Source organism: Propithecus coquereli, unplaced genomic scaffold (genome assembly GCF_000956105.1).
Source record: "Propithecus coquereli isolate 6110/MARCELLA unplaced genomic scaffold, Pcoq_1.0 Scaffold310, whole genome shotgun sequence".
Taxonomy (NCBI): Eukaryota; Metazoa; Chordata; class Mammalia; order Primates; family Indriidae; genus Propithecus; species Propithecus coquereli.
In genome coordinates, this window is record NW_012148731.1 from 1,962,222 (window position 1) to 1,989,100 (window position 26,879).

A 26,879-nucleotide genomic window follows, 5' to 3' on the forward strand; every position below is an offset into this window, starting at 1 on the left:
TCAGATCAGAATGTCTGTATTGATGACATCCCTTCTGTCATCTTTGTCTCTCTGTTAGTTTCTCAAATGTTTTGTGAGTATGGGGTAAATCATGGAATGGGTTAGTCTGAGCAGCGTGAACTGAGACTGAAAAAAGAAGGCAACCGGGACCTGCTGTGCTGGTTTAAGAGAGGCGTCGCGTGCAGCAGCAAAGCCCATGAACTCCTGGGCTTCAAACCCCACTAGCTGTGTGGCTGTGGACCAGTTAGTTAACCTCCGTGTGCCTCTATTTCCTCATCCAGGGAAACTACATAATGCTGCCAGGGTTAAATGAGTCAATGCAGGGTGAAGATGAACTCACAGAAGTGTGACTCCAGGTAAGCACTGTATACACTTAGCTATTACTATTGTTGTTGTGCTGCTACTGTTGTTATTATTACTATTACCTGGGTAGCGTGTCACAGCAATTTTATTGGATCATGGGCACAATTCTCTTTTTCTCTGAACTGATGTGTTTATGGTCCACAATGTATTTTGGGAAGCTACGGAGGGAAAGATAATAGGTTTCAGGGCCCGACACACCTGTGTTGAAACGTATCTTTATCATTCACCAGCTCTGTGATCTGGGAAACAGTCTTAGACTTCCTGAGCTGAGCCTCAGTTTCTTCTTCCGTAAATTGGGAATAATAATATGAATCTTAAAGTTCAAGGTATTAGACATCATGTTTGCTAAGTGACCAGTGTATCGCCTGGACCACAGCAGATCGTTTATCGATGACGTACGCATGCAACCAACAACTGTTTGCCAATAGCTTACTCTGTGCCAGGCACGGTGCTAGTGTCAGAAATGTGGATGGGGTTGAGTGTCTGGCACAGGAGAAGAAAAACACAAGCAGATAGTAGGCGGCACCCACTAGGGTGATGCTAACTTATCCAGTCAGGAAAGGCTGCCCTGAGGAGGTGACATTTCCATTACCACTAGCATGTGGATTCTCAGCCATGGAGACATCCCTTGTTCGATGCCAAGGCATCCTGCATCCAGGCATATTTTGTGGTCAGTTTGATGCAGATATCACAGAATGATGACAAAATCCTCTTGATCTGTGGTGCTGTAGAAGAGAGTGTCCCCACTGTGACAGGCAGAATAAGTGCCCCCCGCCCAAGATGTCTAAGTCCTATTGCCTAGAAACTGAATGTGGTACTTACATGGCAAATGGACTTTGCAGGTGTGATTAAGCTAAGGATCTTGAGATACGACTGTCGTAGATTATCTGGGTGGGACCAGTCTAATCATGTGAGTGCTTAAAAATGGAGAGCTCCTCCAGCTGAGGTCAGAGGGAGACCTCACCATGGAAGAATGGTCAGAGACATGCAGTGCTTCTGGTTTGAAGCTGGAGGAAGAGGCCACAAACCAAGGTGTGTGGAAAGTCTCCTGAAGCTGGAAAAGGCAACCAAATGGTTTCTCCCCTAGAGCCTCTGGAAAGAAATCCAGCCCAGCTCCCACCTTAATTTTTGCTCAGTGAGACCCACGTTGGACTTCTGACCTCCAGCAGCGATTGAAAACGAATACGCCCACGTACGCAGGTCCTGACATCTTTCTGTGTTGGACACCGTGCAATTCATGCCCCCTGAAGTACTTGCTCTTATCCCATTTTACAGATGCGTAAACACTGGGAGTCAGGAAGGTTAAGCACTTTGTCCAAGGCTAGTGAGAGGGTAAACTGGGGCCAGGGTTCCTACCTGTAGCCGCCTGACTCCAAAGCTTTCCTGTTTCTTAGACCCACACACACCTGTGCTGGGCAGCCCCACTCCCTCTAGAGCCTCGCGGAGACTCTTACGATAGTGACCACCAAACACGGGTCACCGCCTTAGGTCACTGCCCATCTGTTACAAGGTGTGTGCATTAAACTCCACTTTCAAACTTTGTTTGGTTGAGCCTGTCATGCCAGACAAAAGTTGTGTGACCCAGCTTGTAGTAGCTTTTGCCATGAAGGTATCATTTACTGGTGAGTATATTTTACTGCGCTGTTATAGATCTCTTCACTCAAGCAGCTGTCTAACATGTTGAATAGTCTTTCATCTTGTCAAACACGTCCATGCGCCTTTCTACAGCTTTCTCAGCCAACATGTACGCACCTAATCAATCTAATGCCACTGTCTCCAGACTTTCAAACCCAAAAGCACTGCCCCAACCACTTTCTTAAAGAGACAATCCCTTTTCATTGAAATCATTTCATCGCACTCACGGAATGGCGAGCGGGTGCTTTCAGAGTGGTGGAGAGGAAGACTGAGCTGGGACTTTTTCTAATTGCTATGTAACGTTTGTATGTGTTTATGGGATACATGTGATATTTTGTTACATGAATGGAAAGTGTGATGATCAATTCAGGGTAATTAAGGTATCCATCACCTCGGGTAGTTATCATTTCTATGTGTTGGGAACATTTCAGGTCTTCTCTTCTAGCTATTTTGAAATATTCATGCATTGTTGTTTACTATAGCCACTCTACTCTGCTATGGAACATTAGAAATTATTCCTTCTACCTAACTGTATGTTTGTGCTCATTAACCTACCTCTCTTCATCCCCCCACCCTCCAACACCCTTCCCAGCCTCTGGTACCCACATGTATCTGCCTCGCCTGCATTTCTACTAGATCACTTAGGAGAACCTCGTTACAGGAGGAAGACACACAGACTGATGCCTCTACTGTCTTGCAGACGGACACTCATGGATACACATGGATAAAGCAGATTTTATCAACATAGTCTCATGTATTCATTACATAAACATGAAGTCAGGGTCTGAGTGTCTGGCACACAACATCTGCCATCTTCCCACATCAGAAATCACCTGACTTCTCAGTCTCATCTAAGACCTTCCACCTCACCCATCACCTCCCTCCATGGGTTCCTGGGATACTAGTTGGCATTATTTCATGCCTTCATATTTAGGTCTGCAGCCTTACCACAGCCTTATCATGGCTTACAATACCCGTCTCCCCTGATCTGTCCAATGAGCTCCTACTCACCCTACACACTCAGCTGAGACATCATTCTTCATAGAAAGCCCTTCTTGCATCTCCCAAAGCGCATTGCTCTGTCCTCGACACCCCGGGGGTCCTTGCCCGCTCTTCTGTTATATATATTTATAAAATGGTGGTATATATCTCATCCGTCCCTCTGAGACAGATTGCAAAAATAGCCCCCCTTCTTTAGGCCCCTGCCTGTGCCCACACCCCCTGCTGTGTAACTGTGCAGGACCCTCCCACTCTAGCTTAGACTCAGCTATGTGACCGTTGGCTGGTAAGATGTTAGCAAATGTGATGCAAACAGAGGTTTGCAAAGCGCTGATGCCATTGGCCTTGCCCTCTCCCCTGTGTCTCCACCATTGCCATGGGAACATGCCCAGGCTAGGCCCCTGGAGAATGGGAGCAGAACCCAGCCACCCCACTTGCCCTGGCCAACAATGTTAGTCAAACTTCAGGCATAAGAGCATGGCCAGGCAAGACGAGCAGCACTAACAAGCCAACCTCCCCAAGGGGCACAAGCAATAAATACTTCCTGTTGTATGTTATTGAGATTTTGTTCATTAAAGCAGCATTATTATGGTTATAGGTGACAGATACACTCCCCTGTAAACCTATATTCTCCTTAAGGGCAGACATTGAATCTATCCTATTTGAGTCTTCAAGGCACAAACACTTAGTAGGAATTCAATAAATATTTGTTGAATTGAAAGCAAAAATGATTTTCAAATTCTGTATACATAATAGCAGCTCTAAATTACTAATACTTATTCTGGGGCTTTTGTTACGCAGGAGGGAACTTAACATCATTTTTCTCTTATGACTCCAAGTTACAGAATTTCCATTAATAGACTGATCCTTCATTTGTGCCAAGATGGAAGGGGAACTCCACTTTAGAACAGCCTTGCCAATCCCCATGCAAAGCGTAACTCTCCCATAAACCACATTTGTGTACAAAATATTAGTTAAAACCTCTTGTTTTTCATTGTAAATACATTACTTATGTGACGTAAGGGAATTGTGTGCAGTGAACCATGTGGAGGGCAGAGATCACTCACGAGTTAATCGTCGTCCCTAAACCAGTTAATAGAAGGGGGTTGTGAAGAAGCCAATAAATAAAATGATTGCTATTTTTAAAAATCAAAACAAAGCTAAAAAAAAAAAAATTCCTGCCAGCCCTTTGATTTAGTGATAGACTGTGGATTTTCCAATTGCACTTTTTGTTTCTCAGTATGGTATTTTCTGTTTAAATTTCAGATTGCTGCAAACAGATCCACACAAAGAAGGCGCTGATCACATAGGTAGATGTGTGCTCTGTTTTAGTCTTTCTTCTTAAAAATTTTATATATATGTATATATATAGAGAGAGACACACATATGCACACACAAATACACACACACGTGTATTTGAATTAGTTAGGATGGAGGGAGGTAAGTTACTTCAACCTTTAAGCCCCTTTGACATTCACAAGGTGCTAAAAGTCAGCTGGGGTCTCAGCTCTGACGAATTTGCATCTCTTTGAATATGATGCTTGAAAAACCCCAGCGATAGATTAAATTTTGCCAAGGAGAAAATGAGAGAGAGGCTTCCATCTCTCAGGTCTGCTGGGAGGATCTTTATGGTTGATTTACTTTTTTTAAATAAATGTTTCTTTATGTGTTTTCCTCAGTTCCTGCCCAGGCTGCCTCTATCATACAAGCTGTAACTTCTGCCAGTCCTATCAGCCGGCGAACAGTAAGTCAACCTGGTTCTCAGTACAAGGTGAAGGGATATTTCAATCTAAGCTGCATATACCTTCTGTGTTTTCTGATTAAAATTTGCAAGCAAACCTTGGAAGAAACTCTACCTGACATGACTTCTAAAATAATTTATGCTCTTTGCAAGCCTCGAATGTAGGGATTGATTTTGGTGCCTGTCACTATATTTCAGATGATCAAAAATGGATCAGGGCTTTTAAGTGAATTTAATGACCAAAGATGATTCTTCGGAAAAAAAAGAAAAATCACCGAGGTTAGAAAACAAAATTCCTTGTCTAAAGCCATGGAAGAATGCTATTTTTTTCTTATGAAAATGGCCCATATTAATCATCAAGAATTTGAAAAATGTAGAAATAAAAAAGAGAAAAAAATCACTCATAATTAAACAAGTCAGATCTATTGCTAACACATAAGCATATTTTCTTCCAGTCTTACGTATGTCTTTGTGCTTTTTAATATAGGCAAGCGTATAATACAAGTACAATTGTATTTCCTGAATTTTTTATCACTTGTAATAATAAATGATGATGATGATGATGATATTTGAGCACAATTAATCAGGAACTTTCTAAGTACTGTATATATGTTGCCTTGTTTAGTCATCAAAATAACCAAATAGGATGAGTATTATTATTTTCCCTATTTATAGATGTTAAGTAATTTGCCCAAGGTCACACAGCCAGAATGTTGTGGAGCCATGACTCAAATGAAGGAAATCTGATTCCTGCACCCCATGCCCTTAATCACTACGTATGATATGTGATACTTTTAATGTTATCATACAGTAATCATATATGTGTGTGTGTGTATATAATTTTTAGTGGTTGTATAATATACAAGGAAACTCTACTTACCATATATTCACATTGCATTTTATGCAAATGTGCCCCCAGGGAGGTGTGCAAGGTGACAACCCTGCACTATAACATTGTATAAATGATCTATTATCTTTTAAAGCCATTTCTCTATTTATGGACATCAAGTGGTATCATAATTTGGCTCCTTTAATCACAATCTATGTTAGAATTGAAAAAGCACCAAATATCTCATCAGATAGACCTGGGTTTGAATCCCAGCTGTGCAACTTTACTACTAGTGTTTTCTTGGACAAATATTTTACTCTCTCTGTATCTAAGGCAAATTGGGGAGCAGTGAAAATTAAATAAGATGTCATGGGTTCAATCTGTTTAGCACAGTTGCTGACACACAGGGAGGGGCTAATATCTAGTAATTCTTTTTATTATTAGTAATAATTTACAACACCTATAATGTTTTGAGCAATATAGTCAATTAGGTGACAATAAATTATCTGAGTCAATCCTCACCTCAACCCAATAAAATAAGCATCAGTTATTGTCTTTGATAGATGAGAACAACGAGGTTTAGGAAGGTTAAGTGATTTCCCTGGGTGAGGCCTCACCTGGCACCGTGGGACCTGATTTCAGAGGCCACACTCTGAGGCTCTTTGTGACACTGAGGCCCAGTCACGAAGTGCAGTAGTGACTCTGCCAAGGAGTTTAAGTCTAAACGGGAGCACTGAAGAGACTGTAAGTAGGGGATGCATACGATTGTTTTTGCAAGATCTGTCTGCTGCGGCATCTGGCATGGAGAATGCATAGAAGGAGCAAGACTGGAGTAGGGAGAACCTAATAAGGGGCCATCACTGGAATTCAGGCGAGAGATGATGAAGCACGTACGAAAGAGGGACAGTGCAGTTGGAAAGAAGCAGATGGTTTTAAGAACTGTGTTGGAGACAGAACTTGTAGGATTTAATGCCGTGGGAGACACAGAGAAGAGGGGGGAATAACATGTCTGAGTTTTTGTTTATGGAATTGTGCAGGTAAAACCAACAGGTTCATCCACCAGTAGAGGATTGTTCAGGGGAAGATGGTCAGCTTAGTTTTGGATAAGCTGACATTAGATTCCTAACAGACACTCAGGTGGAACTGGCCAGGCAGCAGTTGAATGTAGACATCTGAAGCTCAAAAATAGAAACAGAATTAGTAATTTAGATTTGTGTGCTTTCAGCAAATTAATGGTGGTTGAGGACATGGGAATACATAGGAGTGTCTAAGGAGAGTGTCAAGAAAAGGGAATTGAGACTGGAACATGAAAAAACACAATTTAGGGGATGAGCAGAGGCTATGCCGTGAGTTAGTCAGGATGGGATAGGCCATGCTGCAGTAACAAAGTTCAATACCTGAGTGGCTCAGCACAACAGAAGCTCATTTCTTCCTTATGCAAAATGTGATGAGGGTTGACCGGGACTGTCCTCCATTTAGTGACTCAGAGAACCAGCCTCCCTCCATCTTGGGGCTCAAACCTATCCACAGTTAACTTCCAAGAGCCCAGAGAGAGGGGAGGAACATGTACACCAACTCTTAACTGCCTTATTTGGAAGAGATACATACACTTGTGCTCACATCCCATTAGGTATAGTAAATGCAGGCCATGCCCTGGCCACAGAGGAGTCTGGGAAGGACTGTGAGTGCAGGAAGAAGAAACGACATGGTGGATGAACACAGGTCTCTTCTGCAAACTCAGGTGTATTCCCCAAAATCAATATGAGTTTTAAGATTCTATCCAGGCACTACTTACCGTAAATAAATGTTGATGTCATAGCTCAAGTTGGTATGGTCATGAGGTATGATAGATATTTAGCAGCTCTCCTCCATTTGGGCAGGTGAGCAAGACACCAAAGACAGGATAAGAGGTAGTAGGACTGTCCCAGTGCTAGAGGCTACCCAAGTAGAGTCCAACAAAGTCTACAGGAGTGTGGGAAACTTGGTCAAAGGAAGGTTCACTTACCAGCAATCCAGGCCACAGTTAAAATCAGAATTTTGATCTGTTCAATTGATCTTGGTACAGTAGGATTCTAGAGCCAGCCAAGCTGTCCCAAAGCCACTGAGCAATCAAAGAGCAAGGCATGGAGACAATGCCAGAAGCTCATTTGTCCTGGAAGGCTGAAACTCATTTCAACAAGTGTCCACGGATAGTGCCAAATATATCAGACCTGAGGTCTTAAGCTGTACAAGCCCTGGACATCGCCCATAAGGACCCAAGGCTGATATATGTCCTACTTTGGTTAGGACTGGATCAAGTTCTGAGCAGGGAAGAACTTTAAGGCTCAAGGAGGCAATCCAGGTGAGAGGGCCTGGGAATGTCCCCAGGGACACGTACTTGGTCTGGCATCCCAGCCGTGGTGCTGGCTGGTCTCTGCTGCCGATGACTGATGTCCTAATGGCTCAGGCGCTCATTTCTGTCCTCACTGGGTGTTGGTTCCCTGATTTCTGAGTGGAGAGGGAATAGTGAAGTAGGTGATCCATACGGTCCCTTCCCCTTCTAAATCTACTAATCTGTAATTAACTGAGATATTGTAAAACGCAGGGCACATTAACGTATGCTGTTACACAAGCTGTTATTTTTATTAATCATAGACGGCCCTTCCCCTCCCTCTGAGTTAATGGGCACTGCAGGTTTAGAAAGTCATTCCGAGGGGGCACTTAGAAGGGGGACGCCAAATCAAAATAAAACTTCTCATCCAGTTTAATTGCGATTTGCTGCCCGAGTGAGGCAGAGCTGTTACCAAGTAGGAGCAATTCTGTAGCGCACTCGGAGATTTAAGACACGACGTAATGCTGCTCATAGCCACGTCTGATACTAGGAAACGCAATTGTTGGAAGCATTTGGAGGCAGAAAGTTCCTTCCCACGGGCAGAGGAGCGCCCCGTTGGAGCTTTGTGGGTTCTGTGTTTCTCCTGCATGTGGGAAGGTGGGTGTGGACCCACAGTGTCGGGGAGTCTAGATGCCAGGAGCCCTAACTGTGCCCTTCTGAAGTGGTTTGTAAGGGTGGCATAATTTGTGACAAACCGAATACTCTTAATTCTCCTTGTCCAGCCTCTCCCCCGTTACTTCCACTGCCCAATCCCAGTCCACGCGGGTCTCGGAAAGACCATGTTGCCCTCAGTCCCTCACTCTCTTGCCTTACGAGTGAGCTAGTCATGTCTCAGCAACTGCTCCTGGAGGAGGCTGCAGCCGGGTTCTGGTGGGGGCTTGTGTGTGAGAGGAAGTTTCCTAGAAGGGTGAGAGAGGAACGGAAGGAAGCAAGGGCAGGCGATGAGCGTAGGAAGTGCGCAGTGGGGCCGGAAGGAGCACAGCACCCACAGCTTGCAGCATCCTCCCCCCAACTCCCGGACAGCGGTGAGGCCTGCAGCGCTGGAATGAGGAAGGAGGGTGGGAGGCCGTGACAAGGTCAGTGACTTGCTGTGGGCACACGTTGAATAAGCAGAGGCTCTGAGCTTGAAATTCAGGCTCTCCACTGCATAGGCAGCGCCCTCTGCATTGCACTCTGGACATCACTGTTCCTACCTCTGTCCACTCTGCCCCTCCCTGAAGCCTCCCTCAGTGCCACTGCTTCTGGGCTCCCGCTTGGGCTGCTACCTACGTGGCTGCCCTCATATGTCCTCTGTTCCCCTCTTCCTGTGGCTCTTCCTAGTGATCTTACTTGCCATTTGCTTCTACTTGCTAGGAGCTCTGATGGGTGTGACGATCTTGTTTAATCCTCACAGTGACTCTCCAAAGACCTCTCTGAGGTACAGAAGGACAATCCACCTGGCTCGTGTCACACAGCTAGTGAGTGACCCAACCAGGATTTGGTCTGAATCCTAAGACCAGTCTCTTACTTGTAAGCTACATGCTTCTATGTAGCCTGAGAGGTGGCTTTGGGGTGGGACTTTACAAAGCAAGGACCCCTCCCAGGTACGATTTGGAGATGCAGGATTTGGACCAGATAGGGGAGAGGAAAGACCAAGCGCGGTCCTGGGGTAAGAACCCATGAGAGGCACACAGGTCACACGACATGGGCATGGCAGGCGTGAAGCACAGGGGGGATGGGGGCAAAGCGGGCTCCAGAGGCCAGGGCTCTGGGGACCCACGGAGAAGTGAATGCGGATATTCGCAGCATCACGGAATCTCACTGGCCCCAAAGAGTGCGCATGAAGAGTTGTGGACTAGAAGGAAGGGAGGAAAGAAGGAAGGGAAAGGGGAATGAACAAAGGGGAATAGTGGTATCCTCAGACCTCTGCTCTCATACCCATGTGAGAGCAGAACTTCTCAGAGACATGACACTTACCATCAGTTTTTATAAATCCGATTTCCTAAAAAAGCTACAAAGGTTTTTCGGTTTTTGAGATGAATGACACAAAATCCAACCAAAAGCAGTATAGGGTATCACGTGCCAGCAGTCATTACATGCTTTCTTCCCATTCCTACTTACCATGGCCTCTGGGCTGGCTGGAGGCGGAGCAGGTGGCAGCAGAGGCAGCATCGTGGGGTGCATGTCAGGAGAAGGGTGTCCGGGCGCTTCTCTCTCCTCTGACTGCTGCCACCCGTGAGTCCTTGAGCAAGACCCAGACTCATCATCTGTAAGGGAGGGAGCTCAGTGCCTTTCGTGACAGAGGGCAGGGCCCTGGGACAGACCGTCCTGAGACCCTGGAGGACAAGCATCACGTCCCTCCACAGTTTGCAGAGCATTTCCATGCACATTCCCACACTGCCCATTAGAACAGCACTGGGCTTGGCTGGTGAGGGATTAACATACCCATGGTGGTGATGCCACCATTGTGCTGCCACTGAGACTGAAAATGTGAAGCGAGTTTCTGGAAATCACACTCAGGAAAGCAGGGCCAGGGCTGAGACTCTTCTGCTTTCTGTATATAATGCTGCCTCTTCAAACACCATTTCCATGGAGACAACCTCGACCCCTCCCCACCTTTTACCTTATGGGGCACCTGTATGTGAATGGGTCATTCTGGACTTCCTTTTCAGACTATTCCTTTACTTACGAACTGTTCCTCTCCAAGTCCCAAACAGTGTACGTTCTCAGGAAAAAAATAAATTTACTCATTATATTTAGAATTTTGAATGAACATCTCACATAGAAACCTGGCTGGAAACAAATATTTCTCTTGTGTATAATGCAAAACAAATCTTGGCTTTAAAAATAAACACAGTACTGAGATGACAATTATATTGACAAGAATGCCATAAACAAGCCCAGCTCCTGATCAGATGCCCCTCGCGTGACGTGCCTGCCTTTAACATGTTGGTGTTATACTTTGTCTCTCTACTTAATTAAAATTGTGTACCTAACAAGGGCCAGATTGCACAACGAATTTGTTCTTGAACTTGGCTTTACATGCAGCCGTGGAAACAGCTGTGTTTCAAGTTGTATTCCCTGCCAGCTTGGCTATATTTTGTATTTCCATTTGCAGGGTTTTTCTTTCCCCATTTAAGTCTTATTTGGGAACAAATACCTAACTCTGGCCCACCTTTTCAAACATCGTTCTCATCAGAAATTCATCACTTGGATACATTTTTGCCCAGACCTATTCCAGGCCCTCCACTGTGTCCATCCTGAATGCTCTTGAATTTTTCAAACGTCACCCTGTTCTGCCGTGGTTGCCTGTTGTCTGCTAAACTCATCAAATACTTCTCACCCTGGCACTCAAGGCCTTTCTTGACGAGACTCCAGCCTGTACCTTCCACAAAAGCATCTCACACACAGTCTATTAACAAACGTTTATTCATTTATTCTGCAGGTACATATCAAGTAGCTATTGCACTCCAGATGCTGTTTTATGTGATCCTACTATGTGCAACGTGCCAAGAGAGACACATCCTTCTTTTTCAAGATGTTCAAAATATCCTGGGAGAATAAAGGAACGGGCAAGGAAATTGCTAGACAGACCCTCAACGGTGATTGTATAAAGGTAGAAAGTGCCAGGTTTGTATAAGGAAAAGTTGAGTTTTTCACACACAGGGTATTGAAGTCGGCTTCTGGAAGGGGGCAGTGTTTGGATGGGACTTGAAGGAAGAGCCATTCCAAGACAGAGGGAGTGGGACTGGGACCCCCAAAGAGGACACAGCATGAGGCCAGAGCACATAGGCTGCTTCTGAGAATGACCGGCGGTCTAGTGCTTTTGGGACTCTGAGGGCAGCTGGGGAGAAACAGTGATGAATAGATATGGAAGGAATCTTAGGGACAGAGTGTGGAGGGCTTTGACTGCTACCTCAGGGATCCAGAATCTGATTTCATCAGCGCAGAGGGAGCGTCCCACTGAGCGTCCCACAGACCAATAAACTCAGTCACTATTTCCCCAAACACGCCCAACCTCGCCTGTTCCAGGGCTTCACTCATCCTCTGCACCTTTGCCTGGAACAACACTCTTGTATTTCTGCTCGTGAGTTTCTACCAGTTCCTGCATCTGCTAACTCCAGGCTTGGCGCTCTTCTGAAGTGCTTCTGCCTCCACGAACGTGTGTGTGTGCGTCTGCACGTGTGTGCACCGTCTCTTACTCTCTGCATCTAGGTTCAAGCATTTAGAAATCACCCAATATTTCTAGTCTGCTAATGGCACTCTGGCTGTTTTCATGGACTCATTCTGTTTCTTTGCCTTGTTTGAAACACGTTCCCTGGCATTTTTCATGATTTTTCGTGAGCAGTAGAACAGTCACCAGTCAGTCTGCCATCTTGAACTCATCTCAGAAGTTCTTGGAATAGCTTGGAATCACCATTCTACTTTTCTCCCTCACATCACTTTATTTTAAAGGACAAAAGTCTTCACCTGACACACAGGTAGCAAAATACTATTTTTTTCCCTCAATGCCATGAGGCAACGTTTCACAAAAATTTCAAAAAAAAAAAAAAATCCAGCTGTCCACTGAACTTCCCTGTCCTCCTCTCTCCAGGAGATCACACAGTCACAGAGACAGATGCTGCTCTTTCTCTTTCTCCCTGCTGCTCACAACCACTTGCCTGTGTTTTGTCGCTGCTGATACACAGAACCTGGCACATGGGAGAGGCCCAATACGTATCCTTGTTGAAATTCTGAATGGGATACAGACCTTATCACAAGAGTAATCATGTTATAGCTGGGAATGGGCAACAGCTCTGAAACCATGAACTATCTACGCTGGAAGAATATGCAAAGCGCTATGAGAAAAGAGATGAGGCATTCATTTTGTCAAGGGAAGGTTCTTATGAGTTATTCATTAACAATTTCAACAACATAAGACATCGTTTTAGTTAGTATTTAATCTTATCTTGGTGTCATATTGCCATTTTCCCTACTGCACACATTTTCCAAAAACCTAGAATTCTTCCTTTAGGGTATGAAATTAGCACAAGGAAAACAATAGAGCCAGACCATGAGCTACTTGGAGGCAGTGACTATCTTCCTAGCCCTATTTCTGGACTAAACTCAGTACTCAGAAATATTGGACAAATGAAAGAAGGCATGAGGATGGATTGCTTCTTGTGATCCTTAATGGCCCTTACTATTTGCAGTGTATTTTCCAGGTTTCAAAATCTTATCACATACTTAGGCTTTTTTTTAAAATTCTTCTGAATATTCTATAAACAAATAAGTGAGGGTTCTTTTTCTTTTTATCATCACGTTCAGCAGGCAAGGAGTTTGATATTTACCAGGGTTTTAACTAGCCTAAGATGTAGACCTGGAAGTAGACAGGTTGGGACTTGATTTCTGATCTGCCTGGCTTTTGATTTCACACAGACTTCCCTGTATCACCTCAAGCATCAGAGATGAGCACCACTATTACTATAACTGGGACTTTTTTTCATGGATTATTCATCTTTTTTCCTGAGTTGCAATTCAGGGATTATTAGTCTTTTTTACCATTTGTGATAATCAGTATATGATTAAACTAAAAGGATGTTCAGACAAAATAAGTTCACTTGATTCTAATGTTTGATTTTAAGCATTTACATTTGGTGATCGATTCTCAATCTTTGTTGTACTGAACCTTTCAGAGCCAGTGGGCATGGCTGCTCACGTAACACTCTCTCCCTCCCAACCTGCTTATCACAGGCTGCTGTTGACCTTTGCCATCACAGCCCTGGCAATTGGGATTCTTCTTTGAGTCCTCTCCTTTATCTGCTGTCTAAAGGATGTTGTTGTTGCACATGTCTTGGTCCTCAGTCCCTTTTCTCCATATACCCTTTCCCTATTCCATTTTTTCCAACCCTTTTGGCTTTTTTACATTATTGTGTTAATGGATTCTCAATTTTATCTCTAATTTGAACTTTAGACTGACATATCCAAATGTCTACTTGAAATTCACAGACCTTCTTTTTTGATTCATCAACTATTTGCTCATTACATATCATATGTTAGATACTCTTCTAGGCATTGGGAATACTGTAAGGAAAAGATTTAATGTAACTTATCCATCCATAACTTATCAAAGTGGAACTTAATTCCTTCTCTATGAAACTCATTCTCCAGCTTGCCCTAACTTAATGCATGAACGGCCATCTTTCCAGTTGTCCTAGCTGAAGACCTAGGAGTTGTCACAATTTTTTCATTTCTTTCACTTCTCAAATCCAGTCTGTCAACAAGTTCTGTCAATCCTACTCCCAACATTTTTCTAAAGTTCATCCATTTCTGTTTCTATACCTGTTGCAACCACAGCTATCCCAGGAAAACCATTTTCTTTTAGCCAGATGATTGCAGTAGACTCCTGACTTCTTGTCATCATCCTCCAGTCCATTCTCTAAACCATAGCAATAGTGACCTTGAAATATTAACATCAGTCCCTGATGATAACCATTGGTGCCTTTCCATTGCACTTGGAATACAATTCAAACTAATTACATGGCCTACTCATAAGTCTCCTGGACAACCTGACCCCTGGACATATCTCCAAACTCATCTCAAGTCATTCCCTCCTCACCTACTACCCTGCAGCCACTAGTCTGTGAACTGGTCCTTGAATGTTCCAAAGGTCTTTCACACCTCGAGATCTTCCCATATGCCATTCCCTCTGCCTGGAATGTTCTTCCTTTTTTTATTTGTTGCTTGGCTTTCTTTCCAATCTTTCGAGCTGAATTTAATGACTTTATCAGAGAAGACTTCTTTGACTGTACTTTCTTCTTCATTCCAGGACTTCAGTCTTCAGAGAACTTAATACAATTTGTGATCATTTTACTGATTTTTTTTTTTTGGTTTAGATTTTAAAAATCTCTTTCCCTACTAGAATCTAAGCCCATGGCAAGTAGACATCATTTTATCTTGTTGACCAGTTTTATCCTTAGTGATATGGTATGTAGCAGGCCTACAGTAAATATTTGTAGATTGAATGAATGATTATTTTTCCATATGAAAGACAGTCAACTGAGAATTTTGCTAAAATTTAATCAAATATTTTAAAGCAAGTTATTGATTTTTTGTTGTGAAAAAAAATAATAACCAACTCAGTGGTATTTTTTTTAATAGTAATGAGATAGTTCAAGTTAAGCACAGAACAGTCTTCATCTGAGTATACAGTCAATAAATGTTAATGTTGTCTCTCTTCCAGACCAGAGGGTCACATGAAAAGATGTTCAGGGAGCTGCTTTATATGGTTCCTGGGATTGCATGTAATGACATTTATCATGGGCTCATGCAAATTTGATTTAGTCTAGTCAGTGATCATTTTTGAACCCTTCCTCTGTGCCAGACTCCATGGGCAAAAGTGAGATATATGAAGACCGTGGAGGAACATCCAGCCTGCAGAAAGGGACAAGGACAACTTCAGACTCAACTCAAGGAAGATGATGAGAATGTGGCAGCATTTGATACAGATGTAGAAACATATACATTCTTTGAAATCACAGGGGAAAGAGATTAAATTTTTCCCTTAGATAAGAAGAGGCTTCATAGTGTTGGCCTTTTTGTTGGGCCATGGGATGAAATAATATCAGAATAAGAAAGAAAAGAAAGCCAATAAAAAAAAAATAGCCAACTGTATGAGCATTCCACATTCCTTATCTTATTCTACTCAATAGTCCTGTGAGCTGAGGGGGCGGGAGTCCTAATGTTTTGCCATTATTGTTGTTGTCTGTTTGCTTGTTTTTCTCAAGAGAATTAAAAATCAGAGAATCAGTGTATTTTTCCTAAGGACTTGGCCCCTCACTTGGCTCTTAGCAGTGAGAGGTCTTTAACCACAAGGCTCTTGAACTGGGCTCTGTGCTGGGTGGCCCCATATAGATGTTGAATGAAGTGGGTGGCCTCACATCCTTGTTTGTTCTTCTACTCCCAGTGGTTTGAGAAATACTCTGTGATGGTTCATTTCCTAGAAGAATGTAGGTTCTGAATAGCTGAAACTGTCACCTGTCCACAAATGCCCACAAGCCATGGGGGCAAAGTTTTAACTTTTCAAACATTATCAAAATTGGGGGAAATGTCTACATTCCCTGCCTCCTGGGTGCACTGGGGCTGCAGAATGGAGTGTGGACCCTCTGCGGCAACTGGTTATTTCACAAAGCCATGGGTTTCTGCCCACCTTCCCCTCCAGAGCACGGCGTGTGCTGCCAGAACGCTTTCTCTGGAATGGAGTCGTTTAAGTTGATAGAGGGCTTCCCTCTCCTCACTGGCTCATGTCTAAGTGTGGGCAAGAAGACAGTGGTCTGCTGCAGTGCCCAGGGATCTCAAGAGGAGAGGTGGGGCAAGGGTGACATCTACGGCTGCTTATTGTTGCCAGCACACGGTCTTGAAGGAGGCCATCACTTGGATCTGGAACTAATGCTTTTTGTTGCAACATATTGTGCTGGCGCTAGGAGGAGGCTGGAGCTAGGGAAGACAACATAGTGGTGAGGTGGGTGCCAAGCGCTTCTGTGTGGATGAGACAGATCCCCATTGCAGAGCACTCTGTACTCATACAAGAACCTGCAGAGCCCCTCCTTCCTCAATATACAATATATAATTCTGTCCCATGTCATGTCCTAATTCTCACTCAAACCACCTCGAACATGTACACACATGCTCACTTCCCGTTAAACTTCCCAACGGAAAGAACAAGGACCAGCGAGGGCAGGATGTACAGGGCCTACTGGTATAAACGTAACCCCTAGTAGATCAATTCCGGGAAGGTGATAGAGTGTGGGCCAAATGGGAGAGTCTGAGAGGCTGAGAAGGATTCAAGTTCTCTGTATAACAGAAGGTCAGGCACTTTCCTCCCCCGTCTATTGAAGGGGACTGGGCACTGTGGCCCTGGGCTCTCAGAGAACCTGCCAGGAGAGAGGCCTCAGGTAGGGTCTAGAGAAGGTGGGACCCTGGGACCAGTATGTCAGGGGCACCTGCGCAACGGCTGAGATTTGACCCTCCGTCACTGCCTCCTCCCCTTAGTCATCGCTAACCCTCCGTTAACCTTGGCCTTTGGTTCAAGTCTGCTGCACACGGTGACCCATGCAAGTGGTGCTCTGGGGAAGCCAAGCCATGCAGTGGTGCTGAGCGAGGACCAAGGGACGTGATCCAGTGGCAGAGCAAGCTGAGGGATGGAGAAACCAGCCAGGGCACTGAGGGGGAGGAAGAAAGGCCAGGGGAACGTGGGCATCTGATGCTCTTGACTCAGAAGACCACAGAAGGATTGGAGAAGACTTGAATGCTCCACAGAGCCTGAGGCGGGGCCCAGGTTGGGATGCAGGCTGAAGGGACGAGGCCAAGGGGGCTGTGCAGCCCAACTCCACACAACTGGACACGACTCTTTGTGGACATCAGACTCAGCACAGTTCAGCAAGGCTACGGATTCCACAAAGGTCTTGGGAGCCAAGCAGTGAGCCGGGGCTTGACGTACACCCTGGGGCTGCCCCCGAGGATCCCAGGAGGCTGACGCCAGCCAGCTCTCTAGCACCCTGCTCTTCCAGTCTCTCCTGCGTGGTCCCCTGCCTCAGCCACTTGACGCTTCAAGCTGGGTTTGTTGTTGTGGACTCTCAACTCAGGCCCCCGGCAGAGTGGAAGATGACTAAACGTGGATACTTTCATGCTAATGGCACATTGAGGAAGACGTATCCAGAGGGAGGTGTAAATGGTATCCCCAAACTCAGGAAAATAACCAAACCTAACAAAATGCTGAGCTCCGTGCTCTATGGTGCACACATGCATGCATGCATTCATTCATCCCAGCTGTCTCTCAGCACACCCACCCTCCAGCACACCTGTTCAGCCGCCAGGCCCCACAGTGCAGCCGGACACCTCAGTAGAGTTGTTTTTCTGGGGTGCTCTCCTCCTGTATCCCAATCCCCCATTCGTCCCTGTCCTCCTCTCTTTTCCTTCCCAATGGCAGTTTCTTTTATTTCAGAAAAAAAAAACTTATAAAATTTGTTGAAACATGCACTACAAAGCAAAACCTTATTTTTTTTTAACATTCAGCGGAGAGCTCCTCGTACCCACCGCCGCCCCCCACCAAAAAAAAAAAAAACGGCAGCCATGTCAAAGACACTGCCTCCCCCTTTGACATTCATGCAGTGCTCGGAGTCAGCTGGGGTCTCAGCTCTGACAAATTTGCATCTCTTTGAATGTGACGCTTGAAAAAAGCCGGAGCCGCTAGATTAAATTTTTTTTTTTCCGTCGAGAAAATGAGAAAAGCCTCTATCTCTCGGCAGAGTCTACTGGGAAGATCTTTATTCTGATTCTTGTTAGAATTGTTTATCACCCTGACAGGCCAGACTCGGACGAGATAAAGGCTCCGCTGCATCACGGGGCCTGACAGTGGTAGGACATGCAGGAAAATGAAAGGAGTGGGAGAAAATATTATTAATAGATGCCGACTTGCTTTGCCTGCGTGGCACGTCAGGGAAGAGAGAGGGGAGCCACGGCTTGATTGCGGGCCTGTGAAGTTCTGTCCAAAAAAGAAGCTATTTTTCATTAAGTGATAGAAGGGCCTTTTTCATGTTCTTTCCTGAGGAGCTGATAACTTATGCAGTTTATTCTAACCCTGCTGATTTCTGTCAGGGGAAGAAAACTCCGGAAAGATGGCTCTGACTCGTCCTTTGCAGGGAAAGGAGGCTGGTTTGACGGACACGCGAGTGAGGCCGGGAGGCCTGGCCTGGACAGGCTCAAGGTCCCCAGGTTCCGGTTGGGTGTGTTTGCTGTCGTGAGTCTAGGATTGGTGGCGAAGGGGAAGAAAGACTGGACCCAGGGCCCTCGGCCTCCATGGGGCTCTCTGCCTTGTCAGCATGATGGTTCCTTTCCTGGACACGCACACTCAGGGCTGCTGCACGCGGACGCCTTCCTGGCCACACCACGATTTACTGTTGGGTTAGCTCGCTTGGGAGGCCGTAACAGAACGCCACACCTGGGTGGCTTAAACCAGAGAAGTTAATTTCCCCATAATTCTGGAGGCTGAAAGGCAAGGTCAAGGTTCCAGCGGGTTGGTTTCTCTGGAGGACTCTCTTTGGCTTGCAGATGGCCACCTTCTCACAGGGTCCTCCCACGACCTTTCCTCTGTGCAGGCACATCCTGGTGTCATGACATCAGTCCTACTGGGTCAGGGCCCCAGCCTTCTGACCCCATTTAGCCTTAATTGCCTTCATAAAGGCCCTATCTGCAGTCAGATTCTGAAGTGCTGGGGCTTAGGACTGCAACATACGAATTTTGGGGAGACGCAATTGAGGCCACAGCAGCTACGCAGTGATATCTTTCGTTTTAGGTTTTCTGGATTCAGGTGGCAAATCTGAGAGTGGGACATGATGCCAACACAGTCTTGCAGCGTCCTTGAGGAAATGCTCACGCTCAGGGCAGGAGGTTATGCAGATTCTCTTTGGCCAGCTGGCTCCTGGGCACCAAGGGAATGGCCCTTGTGAGGACGATGGCTTCTGACAGCACTGTCTCCCTGATGGGACAACCATGGTGGGAGAGGAGCCACAGACATGCCGCAGTGTCTAGACCAAGTAGCTGAGTGATCCAAGGCAAGTCGCTTAACCCTCCGTGCCTCAGTTTCCTCTCCTGTAGAAGTGACAGCATTTCTGTTGCTGCCCATATGAGGACTGAAGGAGATGAGAGGAGGGCACAGATCCTTGCCTATGCTGGAGGGTCACACGGGTCACAGGGGAGAATCACAGTTGCTGAGGGGTGAGCACACGATGGGCGTTTCAGAAGGGTTGGTGGCACTCCCATGGGGCCGCCCAGCATGTGGTGTTTGTCCAACTCTGGGCTCAGCCATGAATCTGTAAGGGCTCTGTCCATAGAGTTTTGTGGGAACAGGTGAGTTTCCTTTGTCACCTGAGCCCTAACCCTGCATCTCCTTCTTCCCCAACCTGGAAGCCAGAAACCTGGCTGACCTCTCTGGGAAGGCTTAGCTGGGACAACCTAGCAACACCAGGACACTGCAGAATTCACTCAACTTAGGAGTGTGGGGTGGGGACTAAGGGGAAAAGTCTCAGCTCAACTGGAGGTAGGTGATGCAGTGCAGACACTTCAGTCTCTGTGGGGTCCATGCAGCATCTGGGATGGCCAATGGCCTTGTGCATCAGGGACCAGACTTCGATACAGGTACAGGTGGCATGGCTCCCTGATCTGTGTCATTTACTAATTTAGAATATGACTTCACCCTTTCAAGCTTCAGTGTCTTTGTGGGTCAGATGGGCACTGCTGGAGAGAGTTTTTATATTAAATAAAGTGCACACATTGCTTGGCAGAACCTCTAAAGTATAGTAAGCACTCAGTTTACAGTTGTCATGATGCTGTTGTTGCTGTTGATGACAATGATGATTGTGATGATGATGATGATAATGACGACAATAAACATAGTTATTTGCTTGATAACCAACAAGTACACGGCACGTACCATGTGCCAGGCACTGTCCTTTGTCTTCCTGTGCTTCATTTTGTTTAATGCTCACTACGGTCTTAATGAGTAGGCATCATTATTATCCCTGTGTTAAAGATGAGAACCTTTTAAAATTTGTATAAATTTATGGGGCACAAATGCAATTTTGTTACAAGCATAGGTTGCCTAGTGGTCAGGTCAAGGCTTTAGGGTATCCATCTCCTGAGTAACGTATATTGTTCCCATTATGTGATTTCTTATCATCCATCCCCCTCCGACTCCCTCGCCTTCCGAGTCTCCAGTGTCTATCACTCCACTCTTTAAGTCATGTGTACACATATTTTAGCACCCACTTGTGAGTGAGAACATGCAATATTTGACTTTCTGTATCTGGCTTGCTTCACTTCAGATAATGATCTCTGGTTCTATCCATGTTGCTGCAAAAGACATGATTTCATTCTTTTTTATGGCTGAATAGTATTCCATTGCATATCTCTACAATTCTTTATGCAATCATCCATTGATAGACACTTAGGTTAGCTCCATATCTTTGCTAATGTGAATAGCGTTGAAATAAACATACAAGTTCAGGTATTTTTTTTGATATATTGATTTCTTTTTCTCTAGGTACGTACCCAGTAGAAAGATTATTTGATCTAATAACAGTCCTATTTTTAGCTCTTTGAGAAATCTCCACACTGTTTTCCACATAGAGTTTGTACTAATTATATTCCCACCAACAGTGTATAAGAGCGTTCTTTTCTCTGCATCTTCACCAGCATCTGTTATTTTGTTTTTGTTTTTATTTTATTTATTTATTTTTCAAATAATAACTATTCTGACTGGGGTAAGATGATATATCATTGTGGTTTTAATTTGCATTTCTCTGGTGGTTATTATGTTGAGTATTTTTTCATGTACTTATTGACCCTGCGTATGGTCAAAATGTCTATTAATGTTCTTTGCCCACTTTTTAATGGGATTTTTGTGGTTGTTGTTGAGTTGTTTGAGTTCTTCATGTATTTTGGATGTTAGTCCCATCAGATGAATAGGTTACAGACATTTTCTGCCATTCTGCAGGTTGTCTGTTCACTCTGTTGATTAATTTCTTTTCTTTTTTCTGTGCAGAAGCATTTCAATTTACTTAAGTCCCATTTGTCTATTTTTGTTTTTGTTGCCTGTGCTTTTGAGGTCTTAGTCATGAATTCTTTGACCAGACCAGTGTCCAGAAGAATTTTCTCTAGGTTTTCTTTTAGCATTTTCATAGTTTCCATCTTATGTTTAAGTCTTTAATCCAGAACATGAGAACCTTGGTGTTCATGGAAGGTCAATGACTTGTGCTGGTCACACAACCAGTAGGAGACTCTGTAATTGGCTGGATGATGCTGAGTGTTGGTTGGAGCGTTGAGGAGGGTCTTTCATTTTACCACGTGAATTAGAGAAAATTACCAAATGACTTGGGTGGGGGTAACGTCCAAGAAGTCCTCACTGAATCATGTATGGAGGTGACTGGAATTGTTGGCCCATTGGGTACCAAGTCACAGGACATGTCATGTAGACTGGCAGAAATTATTTCAGCCCTCATAGACCCTGGAGACTAATAGATGAGCAAGACTAAAAAAAGCACGGAAAGATCCCAAGTATTTTATGGTATGGATAGACTGACTCCTGCAGGGGTTAATTGTGGACAGAAATCTTTTGCTCCTCCTTCAGAGAACAGGTTAAAAGTCGCTTCCTCAATGAAGCCTTCCTTAAGTCCTCCAGCATTGGAGACTGCCTGTCTTCTACAATAGCTGAGACCCTGCACTACATTTGCAGGTGTCATTGCACATATCATGGCACAGTGTCATCATTTTTTGACCTGTGTGTCTTTCCACCTTGACTCCCCACTGGACAGATGGAGAATCCGCAGCACCTGGGACTTTGATACCAAGATGGTGTTCAGCAAATGTCTGTGAACAGAACCACAGAAAGTAAACACTCTATGAATCTTAAATCATTGAATAGGAATCTTAAATCTATAATGAGAAAAAAGGCATGATACTAACACAAGCAAAGTTTAATTTTGGAATATGCATTTTAGAAATAATAATAGAGTTAGAATTATATTTCATTTAATTCAACACACACATAGCCCTTGTCAAGTACTAGGGTGGTGGGAAGGGGTGTTGGGGTGGGATGCAGGGACACATGGGGCATGAGCTCTGCCCTTCAGACACGGGCAGCCACCTGGAGTTACTCTATTTGTTATCTCTGAGCAACATAAAGAAGGGGTGAATCTTAGTAATAGGAGAACAGAAGGCTCAGAGCTAAGCGTTTGGGTTGCTTTCTTCTGATGGTTTGAACACGAAGGTTACTCAGAACATATTAATTCTTCCAGAAATTATTGGAAAGAGCTCAGGAGTTGGGGTGGGGGCTGTTCCTAGCTTTGACTTCTTTCTTTACCTTGGGCCAGCTCTGCTCAGTTTGACAAACAGTAACACGGTGCTCACTAGAAGCCATGCATTGGGTAACTTGCACACAGTTGAGAATAAAAGGGGGTGCTACTCATAATTATGGTGGAATAACAGGCTTAATTAAATAAGAACTGTGCTGGGCAAACTGGAATGGGATTGCCCTCATATACACCATGTCAAGCACTTGAGAAGCAGAGCTGAGTCAGACATTCACTTTCTACTCTCAAAGAGCCTCCAGTATAGCTGGAGATGCAGTCTTTTCTATTTATTCTGCCATTTATTTGTTAAGTATGTACTTATCTTCTCTAAGCCTCAGCTTCTGCATCTCTAAGTTGGGACTAATATTGGTATCACCATGTAGATTGTTCCAGATGCTGATGGGTACTGCTAGGGATAGTATATGTAATATCTTTGCACAGTGGCTGGTACTGAATGTGCATGCAATGTATGTTGTTCACTGCCTAGAGCAGTATTTGATATAAATAAGGTGTTCAATAAGTATTTGGTGAGTGAGTGAATAAATATTTGACAACTGTTATTGTTATAATTGTTGTCTGTTATGAGTCAGGTACTGTCCTGGGTCCCAAGGGGACTTCTATAAAGTAGTTTAATAGGTATTATGATATAGATAAGCATAAGACAGTCTGAGGACTAGAAAGAGAACATAGAAAGGCTGAGAGGAAGGTGAGTGTGCTCCAGGCAGATAAAACAGCACAAAGTCACAGTGCTGTGACACAGCAGAACATGTTTGGCAAGTTCCAGAATGTTGCTGGGTTTCAAATGCAGGCACACGGGAAGCAGCTGCAGGTGTGAAGAGAGAGTGGTGGACACCGTTTATTGTAGACCATGCTAAGCCTTAATCCTAAGCCTGCACAGGATTTGACCAGAATAGCAACATAGCTGGACTATGTCGTAGATCACTGTTGAGGTCTCTTGCATCTTCTACTATTAACATCCTGCTTGCATTTGCAGACGATATCATTTCCCCATTAAATCTGGTCTGCTAGGTCTGTCCTTGAGGGTACCTAGCCTTTCTTTAGCCAAGGTGTGGGTCTTGGCCAGAGCTAAGCCAATCAGGCACATGTATGGATTTTGGGTCTTAAGTGAAATGATGTCACCATGAATAAAGAGGCTGGAGCTGGTTCACCCTGCCAGAGATATTTGGAGATACTATGCGAGTTTCTGCCGCCCAGAACTCCAGGAGGGCTGATGGATTTCAAAGCTACAGTGTCCCAGGTCCCTGCAGTCTCACAGACCTGCTGCACTTACCACCATTCCTGAGATCTGCTGTCAGCCTCGGTTTCCCGCTTGTCTTCCAACCTTGTGCTGGTCCTTTCCATTGGAGAACATAGCTGGAGACAGGTGACCAGAGACTGAGAAGTGTAGTTTTCAGGTCCTGTAATAAAGAGAGTACAGAGGGACAAATACGGGCTGAGTGCCGACATGCAAACCTACAGCACGTCTGACTGCTCTCTTTCCCCCAGAGGTACTTCAGTGCAGGTTTTGCAGCAGAGGACCCAGGATGTTCATCATATACAAAGTCAAATGAAACCAGACTCAAGGAGGAGCAGAGCTAGATGATCAAAACTAGCCTGGCAATTGTCACTGAAATTTAAGTCCCCTTAGTGTAATGATTCTTTCTACCTTGTTCATCCCTCTAACCTGACCCCCAATCTCCTAAAATAAGTACTCAGTCAGTATTTGTTGACTAGATGGCTGACAAATGGGAAACTTTTGTTCAATGATGGCTACAACTGGAAGTTAAAAAAATATTTCCATTGGTAATTCTCACATGTGATTCAAAAACCTTTGAAACCTGCCAACGTCCTTCAATGGGTGGCCACAGTGTTCTGTAAGAGGCCTCAAGTCCCACAGACTACATGCTGTGTGAACCTCTGTCAGGACTGGTTGAGCTGTGAAACAAAGAGACCCCAAAATATATAAGGACTGAAATGTAGTAACATCCAATGTAGATATGTCTGGTCAGCAGGTGGCTTTCCTCCATGTTATCACTCAGGAATCCAAGAACCTTCTATCTTGTAGCTCTGCCACTCACTAGTGTCTTGCTTTTATCATCTGCATCCCAAAGCCAAAGGGAACAAGAGTATGAAGTGGACACACTGCTTCTTAAGAGACCCAGCAGAAGTGATATCCCTTCTGCCCATTCCACTGGCAAGAACTAGCTCTCTGCCCACTGCAAGGAGGAGACTTGAAAATGTGGAAGAGCTGTCTACAGAGGAAGAAAAGCAAACTGACTTTTGGGGAATACTGTCTATTTGTCCCACTGTGTGTGTGTGTGTGTGTGTGTGTGTGTGTGTGTGTATGTGTGTGTGTTGTGATATTTTGTCCAACATAGGTTTGATTCAATATTGCAAAAATGACACATACAGTTTAAAAAATCACTTTAATAATAATTATTTAATTTGCTAAAGTTTTACAAGATTTGTTGCTGTTGCTTTAGTTTTTTCTTTCTATTATATGTTTATTCCTGGTAGGGGAAGAAAAATATTATTAAATATTTTTGCGGATTTACCACGTTCCTGAATTTTGCTTGCTAAGTCATGCACACCGTTTCATTGGCTCCCCACAGTAACTCTGTGAGGGAGGTCCTATCATTCACCTTTTACAGATGAGGGCACCGAGGCTCACTGAAGTCAAGTAACTTTCCCAAGGTCTCAGGGCTGTGACGTTGCAAAGACCTGATGCAAAGTTGCCCCCTAAACACTGGACCACCTTCCTCCCAATGGAAGCGGGAAAGGCCTTCACCATTAGAAGGCCACGAAGAGCTCTGAGGGACAAGGCCGTGGAAAGGTATTGCTGCACGTGGATGGCACTGGTTTCCAGATTAAATGCTTGGAGATGTCTTCATTCTCCCAAAGAATTGTGTTCATTTACAGTTTTCCTGAACGTGGTATTTCTAATTCACCCTTGATTTTGTCTACTTTTGATAGCGACATGGACAAGAAAAGTATTCTTCTATTATAAGGAAGAAAAACACAGAGGGCACATGCAATGACCAAGCCTGCACCCAGCCCCACTAAAGGGAGATGACAGTGTGGTTGGGGTCGCGCCCAGTGGGGAGTATCTGTGAGGTGTGAAGGACTCAGCCCCACAGCCCCAGCCACTGTGGCCACGAGCTGAAATGAAGCCCATGGTTGACTTATCTTCCAGCGTTTCAAGACAAACTGAAAATCTAGATGTAAAATTTTCATTTTAAATATTGGATCAAATGAAAAAAGACATAAGGTCAAACAAGTCACTGTAGTCAGCACCTGGGACAGAGGGGGTGTGGCCTCTGCTTTAGTGCATCCTGTCGGGCAGCAGGTCCACTCTGCAGGGTTTACTCACCCACGGCCCCAGCCTCTGCTCTTTGTGTTACAGACAGAGCTGCAGCTCTGCCAGGGACAGGGATTTCTCAAGCTCCTGTTTGGCACAGCACAGGCAAGTAAGGGGCACGTCTAACTGCCCACGCTCAGCCAAACCGAAGGACAAAGGCGGCGAGACTCTCTCTGGACCTTGGGGACAAACACAGCTCTCCCAGGCGAAGATGCAAGCGTTCCCATTGCAGTGTAATTAGGAACAGCACAGAAACTCAGACATGTGCCCCTTCTGTGTTGGCAACAGATATGACAGAACTACATGAGGTGCAAAACGCAGGCTTTGTGTGCGCCTGTGTGTGTGTACATGTGCGTGCGTGCACACGCGGCGCTATGTGCTGCCGCCCAAGTTTCAGACTATTTCTAAATTGAAGTTGATGAGATGGGATATTGTGCCTTTTTAAAAAATGTAACCAACAACAAACTTTGCTCAGTGTAATTTTAGCAAGGATGCAAGTTTGCCAAGGTGCAGTATGTTATTGTCAAACTACTGTTTTGACAAAGCAGTATGTATGTGTGGTTGTGTCTGTGAGTATGAATGAGGCAAGCAAAAAGAAAATAGCAATATATACTTTTTAAGGAAGTGAATGCAATAAAAGGGCAAGAAATTTAGATTAGAGAGTTGTTGAGGTTCACTGTTGTTACAGCTCTTCTTGAAGGCTGTTTGTCTATAAATAG

The 26,879-nt window shown here is 44.6% G+C and overlaps 1 long non-coding RNA gene across 1 annotated transcript in view; it reads left to right on the forward strand.

Annotated features, from left to right (window-relative positions):
* Positions 1-26,615, forward strand: part of LOC105814968 — a 42,748-nt gene extending 16,133 nt beyond the window's left edge. The window contains exons 2-3 of the long non-coding RNA XR_001137718.1: positions 4,677-4,741; positions 26,206-26,615. This is a non-coding gene — a long non-coding RNA (uncharacterized LOC105814968). The remainder of the gene's footprint in view (positions 1-4,676; positions 4,742-26,205) is intronic.
* The last annotated feature ends 264 nt before the right edge of the window (positions 26,616-26,879 follow it).